Source organism: Myripristis murdjan, chromosome 21, assembly GCF_902150065.1.
Source record: "Myripristis murdjan chromosome 21, fMyrMur1.1, whole genome shotgun sequence".
Lineage (NCBI taxonomy): Eukaryota > Metazoa > Chordata > Actinopteri > Holocentriformes > Holocentridae > Myripristis > Myripristis murdjan.
In genome coordinates this window covers 12,863,402-12,874,689 of record NC_044000.1, presented here as the reverse complement: position 1 = coordinate 12,874,689, position 11,288 = coordinate 12,863,402, and positions in this window count along the sequence as shown.

Sequence of the window (11,288 nt, the reverse complement as noted above, 5' to 3'; positions counted from 1 at the left end):
GCCCCCCTATGGCCCCGCGTTAATGTGTGTGAACAACCAGTGACCACTTCCAAGATGGAGAGAGAGGAGAGGTGGGAAGTGCTGACTCCAGCAGACTGTGTGTGTGTGTGTGTGTGTGTGTGTGTCAGTCCTAAGATTCACATCCTGACAGGGTCATGGACAGTGTGTTAAGAACACTGAGTGGGTCATATTAAGTTGTGTGTGTGTGTATAAAAATTCCATTTCCTCCGTCCCCGGTGCCACAGTAATGATTCGCGGTGAACTCCAGTGGCAGCTGTTTCCCCTCTGTCCCATCCTACACACACACACACACACACACACACACAGAGCCTCCAACTCTGTAATAACCTTGGCATCTCGCTGGCACACACACACACACTCTTTCACATTCTCCTCTTGCTGGATCCTCCAGGCCGCTGTGGAGGAGAGGGTGACAGGCCGAGCTTTACTGAATGTCCCATGGGTCGAGAAACGCTGCTGGCTGGCACCTCTGGGTGTGTGTGTGTGTGTGTGTGTGTGTGTGTGTGTGTGTGTGTGTGCTCTGGTGTGCTCCTGTCCCAGGACGCCTGCCAGCAGAGTCCCATGATATGAGTTCAGTCTTGGGTTCCCAGAACAAGGAGGAGTTAAAAAACACACGCAGGATCCAGGCATGCACACACATACACTATTGTGAAACTAAGATGCTGAAACACAGCGTCATTCTCCTTCTCACTCATTCATTCACACACACACACACACACACACACACACACACACAGTGACACACATACACTGTTTGCCATCTCCACTTGACCTGGCTGACATGGCTGTGAACCTGCAGGGAAAGCAGCTCCATGTGGTTTTCTTCCAGACCACACAGACACACAAACAACACCGCAGGGAAACCAGACAGCCAAACAACTGCTCGGCTTTTATTTCTGCTTCTCATCATCCATTAAGGATAAGAGTGAAAACTGTAGTGGCGCCCTCCATTTTTAAAGGGATGGTAAACTTAACGGTAACTTTTCACTATTTTATTTTAATTTATTTTAAATTTCCTTCACTGTGTGTAGAAAACGTCAGGAAACTGAAAATAAGTCTTTCCTAAACAGAGAGAGGCCATCAGCTGATTTCTCCTGATTCAGAAGCACCTGTTATTCTCCTGCAGCCTTGACAGCGACAAACTACACTGAGTAACAACTGTCACCACAGCACACCAAAAATTAATCCATCTTCCTTTATATCAGGAGAGGTGTGGGCTTGCAAAGGGCTTCAGTCTGATGTGGAGCTTTAGTCAGCAAAGGTGTCAGTCACAAATGTTTTCACAGCGACTAAAAAATTTTTTTTGTGGCACTAGTAAGACCTGTGGCTATTTCAGTTCCAACATGAGGGATGTTTTCACTCTGCAGGGCAGGTGGTTGGTACCAGGGTCCAGGCAATATTGTGACTTGGGTCGTCACGGTACCAGAAATTCAGCTGTCATTACCAGTACCAGTGAATTTCCACGATTCTCGATACTCATTTCAATATCATGGTTAAAAAAAAAGAAAAAGAAAATCCCATATACTTCAACAGCCACTCCTTTATTAAAATCTGTTGAACATTCAAGCACTTAAAACAAACAACTGTGCTCAAATAGCAACTTTTTGATTGCGAAGAATTTCCATTGCAGTATCCAGCAGAGACGTGAGAAAAATATGGAAATAATAAGTCCACTTATACATAATTAGAAAAAGAAACAACTATTAAACTATTAAAAAGGAAAGTTTGATGGCACCGTTTGCACCATTTGAATGTGTTACAGCCCGCTGAAGGCTAAATCTTATTAAATACTAAATCTAAATAAATACATCTGGTACCTACAGTGCCATAGATAGATAGAGATAGATAGATACTTTATTCATCCCGAAGGAAATTCACAGTTTTCAGCAGTATCCACAGATTACAAGGTTAAATAAATAAAAAAAATAAAGAATAAAAGATGACACCAGAGATCTAAGTACACAGTGTGCAAAAAACAGTGTGCATAGATGTATACAATGTGCATAGATGTAGGAATTTGCAGTGTAAACAGATAATAAATAGCAGCTAGCAATATAAACACTATAAACAAGGAATATAGAGAAAAAAAAAAGAAATATGACAATTTAAACAGCTGAAGAAAATAACCTAAACTACCAATCATACCAATGGGTACCATCGTGTTTTTTGAGTACTGGCATCAACTTGGTACCAAGGTATCGACATCCCTAATTGTCACCCAGCCCCACCCGAGTGCATTACTGTAGAAAATGCAGCCGCTAAGACTTTTTATTTATCACAGTTTATTACAGTTATCGACTTTTAGGAACTCTCAAATTTTGTGAATGAAAAACATACAACTCAAGAATAATACTAAATCAGAAAATCCATGTTTTTAACTGATTTTACCATTCAATTAACTGATTCTATCGTCATTTTGGGCCCTTTTTGTTGTGCATCATTTTGTTTGCTCTCTATTATTGGTTCCCCATAATACTGGGTGAATTATTAGCAAGTTATTCTTCCAGTTTCCTCGCCAGTTTGTAGCTACAGGACTGAACATGATCAGTTACAAGCATGTGTGAAAGCTCATGCACCTCTGTGAATAATGCCAGTCTGTTACACTCTGTGGTTCATTATTTCAGTTCCAGCAGCAACTCTGTAAATTTAGATCACCGTTATTCAGTACAGCTCAGGACCTCGACATGTCTCAGATGATTTTTAGTTTTCTTCTTATTCCCTCACACAGCTGAAATACATGCGCTGATTTCTGGAAAAAAAAGCCTTTCACATTTTTACTGCGGTGAAATAAAACTCCTCAAATGAAATTTCAACCCCAGACAAGGAAAGTGCAGGTGAAAGAGCCACTTGAAGTAACTTCTCCCTCTGACACAATATTCCCATTTTCCAGCACATTTAACAGGTAAAAGTGCTCACTGTAAAAGGTAAGAGAGAGGGAAAAAAATACTGACTAGGAGGTCCGGGCTTAGTTTAAACGTGTAGTTAAAAAGAAATGTGATTTTTCTGCCAGGAGTGAAACAAACCAAGTGACTGACATCAGTGGCAGTGAATCTGATATTTGGCTGGCACACACGGCTGCTGATGCTGGAAAGTGCACATTGTGTAACAAAGTGAGATCCTTTTAGGGGTAAAAACAAAACCAGGTCACATCAGTTCAGATCGGGTCAGGCATTCTGGGTCATTATCGCTAATCTTCCTGCTTTGTTATCTCAACAGCTTAATATCTTTTGTATTCTATTTTTATGTTGTTATTTTACAGTCGCAAAAGCCGTTTCAGCATTGCACCACAGTTTTTAAAGACATGGGTCCCTGCAGACACTATGCATAACTGCATTCTCCATCTTCAGCAAACACACACTCTCTCACACACACACACACACACACACACACACACACACACACACTGAGTCGTACATGGCGACAGCAGTATTTAGTTTGTCAGGAGTGTCTGATGAAAGCAGAAGCGGCACCAGTCATCTCTTTGAGCGAGACGGAGCGCAGACAAGGTGAGGGAGAACGGGACAGGTGACGCGTTTCCTCTCCAAAGGAAGTGAAGCAGCGTTACTCACCTCGGTAATTGTCTGTTTTTTTCTTTTATCTCGCTCCGTTTCTTCTCAGCAAAGTTTTGAAACCACCAAACAGAACTTGCTTATCCTTTTCATTAACTCGATTCTCTCGTCTGTTTTTATCATCCAGATTCTGCCCATCACCCTTTGCTTTTTTTCCTCTTAAATCAAACGTCTTTATAGAGTTTTTCCAACCTTGTTATATAATGTACTTTAAACTGAAAAGTTGGAATTCTCTCATCTGATATTTTGCCGCTGTGAGATAAAAAGCCTAGATCGCTGGAAAGTAATCTTTTCGGGAATTGAAAAAGAAAAGGACGAATTTCCTCTTGACATCAATGTATTTTTGAAACGATATTGTGGCTTTTGAAAAGATTTTGTTGAAGCTACGGTCAGCGACTGAACCCGGCTCCCAATTCACCACGCGAGCTTTCAATTTGAGGAGTGAAATGCAAAACAACATTACAGGGCTTTCACTCAGCAGCAGTGATGACAGTGGCATCCGTTCATGTGACATTTCTGTCTTTTAGGAATATGCATGCTCTACTCCGGACGGTGTGTGTACATGTGTGTGTGTGTTCTGTGTCAAATACAGTTTTCAGAGACCAACACTGATAAGAGATCAAATCTGACAGGATGTTCTTGTCATTTAAGGCCATGTTGTAGCTGAAAATCTGACTATGCTTCAGTTTTAAAGAAAACTTTTCAAAACCCTGTGGATAAAGGTAATATTTTGGTTTTCCTCAAAGTGATATTATGCTCACGATGTGTTTCTGAACCCAGTGAGGAGAGAGCAAATTCTCAAATTAAGTAGAAACATCAAAATCACCAAAACTGGAGATAAATGGTCTTTGATGCAGCGATGATATATTATAGCTTATCTCAAAGATTTTCTGTCTGAAATAATTAGAGCTATAACTGCAGTTTATCTTTTTTTTTTTTTTTTTTTTTTTTTTTTTTTTACTGAAAAAGTGAAAGACAACTTCCAAAGTGATGCCATGTCGGCTACTTTAAAAGACAAATCACTGAATTTCCTCAGGCTTTGTCCAGCGTTTACTGGCGCACCGCGTCTTGTGAACAGTCGTGGACATGCAGAAAAATAAATAAATACATGGTGATGATTTGATAGCTGCCAGTCGTTCCCTGCTCTAACATCAACCAGGCCTTAACACTTCATGCATCATTTACATTATTTGAATTTTACATTTGTTGTTGCAGTTCAGCAGCACAGACACTCACTGGCTTTTTAGTCCGGGACAGGCTGACATGCTCTAAACACCAAAGTTAAAACTACTAAGTCAAGGGCATCATTGTGTCTGACACAGACGAATTGTAGGACTTTTCGACCTTTATACACACACACACACACACACCCCACATCACACAGCAGCAGTCAGCAATAGTCACATGGATGTGACCAGCGTGACATGAGCAATTATAAATGATCTCCACAAAATATATTTCCCCCTTTTAAACCTGATTGAGCTGCTCGACTCTGTGGGCGAGCGTTTGTGATCAGATTGCTTGAGGGAAGGGAGAGTGAAAGAGAGAGATGCTTCACACGGACACACACACACACACATACAAATACTAATACACTGTGTTGTATGTCTGTTCCTGAGCCAGTGGATTATATTGCCAGGGCTGTTCACACACACCGAGGTCCTGCTGATTTACATCGAGCACAAAACTCTCTCTCTCTCTCTCTCTCTCTCTCTCTCTCTCTCTCTCTTTCTTTCTTGAGCTGGCAAGGTGTACAGCAGCAGAGCAGAAGAAGATATCAGTGTGTGTTTGTAATTAAAACAGATAAATATGTGTGTGTGAAATAAGAGGTTTGGGCTGGACATTGCACAGCAGAGACGAGGCAAAGAAATGAACGGTCAGTGAATTGGTCTGAGTTTTTTCAAAGGAGGAGAGCACATAAGGACGGAGAGGAAAGGAGGGATGACAGGAAGATGAACGACAGCAGAGGGAAAGTTGAGGATGAGTGCGGAGAAACGGATATTGCACACTTGCCTGTGTTTCTGTGTTGTACAGATCCAGCACTAATCTCTGCTCTCCCCTGCTTTAATTTCTTCTATCACCAGAAACAAAAGACACAATGATCAAAGATGAAATAGAAAGATTCAAACATCTTCTGTGAGAAAAAAAAAAAATTAAAAATAAATAAATAAATGTCTTTGTGCCGGTTGTTTGTCTCGAGTACAAAAGCGGTGGGAATTTAAATTGCCGTCACAGTCTGTCCAAATTCACTTTCTCTCCCGTTCTGAAATGCTACGGTGGCATTGACATTTCATTTTGGGTGAGCAGCTCCTTCTCTCTTTTTTAGCATACACTCCTTCGTGAACATCCAGGAACAGTCGTTTTCCAACAATAGCTGTCCTGCAGATCTGCTGTCACCGCCGGGGTGCAGACGGTTCTTCCAAAGTTTTCATTTTTTTTTTTATTGCAAACAGACGCTCGGCACACAGAGAAAGAAATTATATTAGAGGTCCCTTTTCTTTTTAACCATCAATGTGTTGAAGGTATGATCTTTAGACTAGGTTTTATAAACAATAAGCCACAATAATCTAACTATCTATCTACTCCTCATTGTATAGAATTGGGAGTATAATTAGGGGAGAGTGGGGTAATTTGTGCCAAGGGGCAAGTAGTGCCACCCCTGTTATCTAGAAAACCATAGAAGTTGGTCATGTGACCACATATTTTTGAAGGGGTATCCATTTCACTCATCCTGCAAAGAAGGGAGACACATGGCTTGAGAGGTAAGCACATCTCAGTTCAAAAAACATTTTTTTGCCCTCCAAAGTAAAATTTCTATGATCAAGGTTTTTTGATTGCTGTGTTTGAACAATTATAGAAAACTTTGAAAACAGTTCACACAGGTTTTCGTACTTTAGTAAGCTACACCATGAGTTTATACAGTTAGCATGATGTTAGCTCAAAACAGCTGGGGGATGCATTTTTTTCAAAATGGTGGGCTTGGGGTAATCTGTGCCAAAGAGCCTGGGGTAAATTGTGCCAGTAGCACAACTTGTGATTTTATACTATATATTACTTTATTGTATTTTATTGTTATTGTACATTGTCTTCTTACCTTTGATCACTAAAACTATTCAGATTCAGATGAAGATGATTTGCAGGTGCTCATTTTGGAATTTTTATTTTGTTCTGGGTATGTGCTCATGTGGCTCTAGGCCTTGTTATAGAAAAGTGGCCTGTGAGCTTGTTAAAATAATAAATAAATGTTAAATAAATAATTTTGTATTGAATTTGTTTTTGCTTTATATAGCATTATCATTTGTGAGATTAAAATGATCTGTTTTACTTCAATTATCAATGGCACAATTTACCCCAGTGTATTCTCTCTAATGGCACAATTTACCCCGCACCGGGGGCAAGTTGTGCCACAAAACCACTTTTTTTTCGAAAGCTATATTTCTCAAACAGTTTATATAAGATCCAAAGCGATTGTTCCCAGGGATGCACAACATCTTAAACTATATGTGCATATTTTAGTTGGAGGCATTACTGTAATCCCATCGCTTTAAAGGCACTTTAAGTAAAAATTGGCACTATTTACCCCACTCTCCCCTACATTAAAGTACAAGGACTTTAAACTCTTTTCCAGAGAGCCAATTCCTCTTGGTCCAGTGAGGAACTAGACCTCAGACACTGCTCTTTCTTTGGAGGTTTGAACAAATATAAAGCTAAAGCTGCAACAAACTCACGTAATTCTTCTTAACGGCTTGGTTACGACTGCACGAAAAGGAGATCCTGCAATACAGCTCAGGAAAGCTTCAGCTGCACATAGGAACCGATGGCTGCTTTATTTCTTCTTCTTCTTAATTATTCGACAAATTAGCAGCCAATGCGGCACATTCAAATATAATCTGCTCTCTATCTTGTGTCGTGTGAGTGTCCATGTAATTGGTGCCAGTCGTCGCTCGTGTGAAGATAAGCTCCGGTGGGGGATATGCTTGTTTTTTTTTTTTTTTTTTTTTTTTTTTTTCTTTCAGCCTCGCCCAGAATGAGCGGCTGGTGGGTTGACGGCTGCTTGGCGCTCAGAGGATAGTAAGACAACCTGTTCTCAGATCAGAGAGCACCATGGCGATGTCTTCATCTACCAGCACATGTAACTACACATCAACACGGAGATGTGTAGAAATGCCTCTTCAGATGTAAAGATGTTGGTAAAAGGCTTGGGTTTATGTGTGTGTTTGCCGGCCCAGGCTCGGCTGGCACCGCATCATGGCAGCCGCAGACAGCCAGCAGAGGGGAGGGTAGGAGGGTACCGGGGGACTTGACAGTCACACTGGGGGAGGATGAGGATGAGTCAGGCTGCAGTTTTGTCAGAGGGAGTTGCAAGACTCCAGATGAAAGAAAACTGAAGTTTGAACAAAGAGCCGGGCCAAGCCTCTCAGGGCTTCAATCAGATCCTCGAGAGGATTTGATTTAATGGGTGTTGAAAACTGAACTCATCAGCCAGTGTGTGTTTGTTCAGCTCATCTGGTGGTCCACCCGTACAAAACGGTATGACTTTGGGTGTGTCACATTTGCAAAGGAAGCTTCCTATCACCTTGTTACCTAGTTACCACTGCTGTTAAACCTACTTTGTTGTCATTAAAATCTCATCAAATCCAATAACCTTCCCATGATGTGTCCCGCGCTTCCTGAACTGAAATGAGCTACGTCCTAAGAGGCCATACTCCCTAAAAATGTTTCCTAACTCGAGCCTTTATATTCATCATAGTGTTGGAGGGTGCTCCAGTCTGTGCTTGGAAAGTTCCAGACTCTTTCCATTTGTCAAGAGTTTTGTGGCAGTGCCATGAGTTGATCTTGCGGTGGTTGAGTGCCATGTGCTGGCATGGAGAACCGGTGGACAGATTCCCTCCTAAAGCCCCATCAGATCCTCTGGAAGGCTGGACCGGAGGGAGGAGAGCGGAGAGGAGGAGATGGAGGGACAGAGAGACGGGTTTATGAGGGCAGGACCCTCCAAATGGCGCCCTCTTTCTTCTCTCCGTCTGTCTCGCTGTCTTCTGCTGCTCCCTCCAGCAGCTCAGACGCTTCGCTGCAACTTCACAACAGAGAGGAGCATTATTAGTCTAATAAATATTGATAAACCATATTTTGGAGATGGTTGTGTAATCTGGCGCTCGCTCACTCACTGCGCGCGCACACACACACACACTCCTGTATCCCGCATACATTGGGGTCACATGATCTGTCCAGGGAGCGGTTGTCCGGGAAACGGTATTGTGGCGACCAAGGGATGAATGAAGGAGTTAAACATGGATCAAAGAGTTAAAAAGGATAAAGAGTGAGAGGCGAGGAGGATTAGCTGTCGTTTTCTCATTGCCTGGTTTGGTTAGTCCCCAGTGTGTGTGTGTGTGTTTGTGTGTGTGTGTGTGTGTGTGTGTGTGTGTGTGTGTGTGTGTGTGTTGGTCTTCAGGCAGACTGGAGCTGTTTGTCTGCTGGTTTAAAGTCTTTTGTCTGATATGGACCAGTTTTCCCAAAAACACCAATCTGATCCATCTTGGACTCAGAATGGATAATGACAGCATTTCCTGGTTTGGCATTTCCTGCTTCATTTTATTTATTTATTTATTTATTTTTTCATGAATTTAAAGAGGCATTCCACCTACTTTCAGAAGGAATATGTCTTTCATTAACTGTCGAGGGAGCACTGGGATCATAGGCCAAGATTTTGAATTGCGTCCGTTTGGGCACATGATTAGCTTTGGGTACCTTGTGCGCTTTTTTGAATGACAAGACATGAAGCTGGCAATTTGAAAACAAACTGAGTGCATATTTGAGTGTCTCCATCTGAGCGAGGCATGTCATTTCGAAGTATTGACTGTTTTGCGAAAGAAAAGGTATTGTGTCTCAAGAGGATCTGCCAATACTTTATGATTTTGCAGCTATTTCACTGCTTCGCTAGGGACGGAAACAAGTTTGCATGCGCTACATCAACCAGGATGACAACAATAACCCAACAACATGGCGGGGAGATGAAGGGAATGTATTCAGACAGAGACGGAGTAAGTTCACTTTTACAGATTTCCAATTTAGACACTGTGGGGTAAAATAAATAAGTAAATGCTGGTGATGACAATAGGCACACACAGCTGTGCCTCCTACAGCATCGCAGTGACATGCAGGGAGACGATAGTGGGCCTTTGACATAATTGTGCATACAGTTGCTTTTTTGTGGCATAGTACCACTTAAGAAAGAGACATATTTCATTTTTTAAAGTGGGCGGCATTCCCCTTTAAGATGGCTTTAAGTTAGCTATATTCATAGGAAGATGGGCAGTCTTTTGTCTCACTGTGTTTGTCTGTTGGGTTGGTTCATGTCTATTGTCTGCTCTATTGTTTTGATACTGCGACTCTTGTAGAGGGAGTAGGATGAAATGTAGCCGCGGTGATTTCGGTGCTGGAAAATGAAGCTAAAATGAAAGAACGCCAGAACAGCAAATTTGTTTTCCTTTTGTTCTTTTCATGTCCTTTTGTTACTCTGTGAAACACATTGTGAAGAGCATGTTTTATAAAAAGGCTTTATAAATTAATTTGACATGACTACGAAGAGGGAGTCTGTCATTATTCTGCAGCTGTTTGCCTCTTCATTTGACATCTTTTGTCTGCCTCTGCTGGCTTTGCCAGTACCCTGCTGTCGGGTGGAAAATATCACCACAAATAACTTTCCAAGGATGTGACAGAACCAGTGTAATTTTCAGTTAAAACAGCATTTTTGAGATTATTCAGTCAGCTGTGAATAAAATTCACAGGCGCTCTAACAATTAAGGCAGTTTAGTTTCCCTGTGTAGAGAGCTATGTCAACATTCAAATCATGTTAAGAAATTTAAAAAAAAAAAAAAAAAAAAAAAAAAAAAAAAAAGCCAGTAACAAAAATCATCTTCCTGTTGAAGTAGTTTCATTCTTGGTTGTAGGATTATTAAATTCACTAGCATTCTCAAGAAAAGATTGAGCAGAGTTAATGTGGATTGCATGAAATCCTATTTTTCCCATTATAATCCAATAAACAGAGATGATTGCAATGCTAAGATTCTATTGGAATATGAAGCTTTGGCTTATTGAATTGATACTAATAGAGAGAAAGTGGTACCAAGCCAGATTAGCCGTTTTGGTGTTGTCACAGAGACTTTGGTGCCTTTTGTGTGTGTGTGTGTGTGTGTGTGTGTGCGTGCGTGCGTGTGTGCGTGCGTGTGCGTGTGCATGTGTGCGTGCATACGCGAGTTGGGGAAAAGCTGCTGGAGCACGTCTGCAGGACAAAAAGAGTGAGGAACAAAGCAAAATGAAACAGTGGCGCAGCAACAAAGTTGCAGGGTCTCAGTCTGCACAGGGTTAAGATGTCTTCCTTGTTGCCAATCTCCATGTGGATCAGCTATAGCTTTGGATGTGTGCTTTGGTTTGAAAAGATTTTGTGTCAAGTGCTTTTAGTGAATTTGGAAAAGACCAAAGACAAAGCCCGTTCTTGTGTGCCAAACCACGTTTTGGTGTGTGCCATGATGAAAGGCCAATGGCAGCGTCCAATTTCTTTTTTTTTTTTTTTTCCTAATGGAAACCGATATGGAACTAATCCATCAAACCCAAACCATTTGAAACTGAGTAGGCTGTCGAAAGCTTTTTGATAATACTCATTTCTGCTCTATCACACACACACACACATACACACAAAAT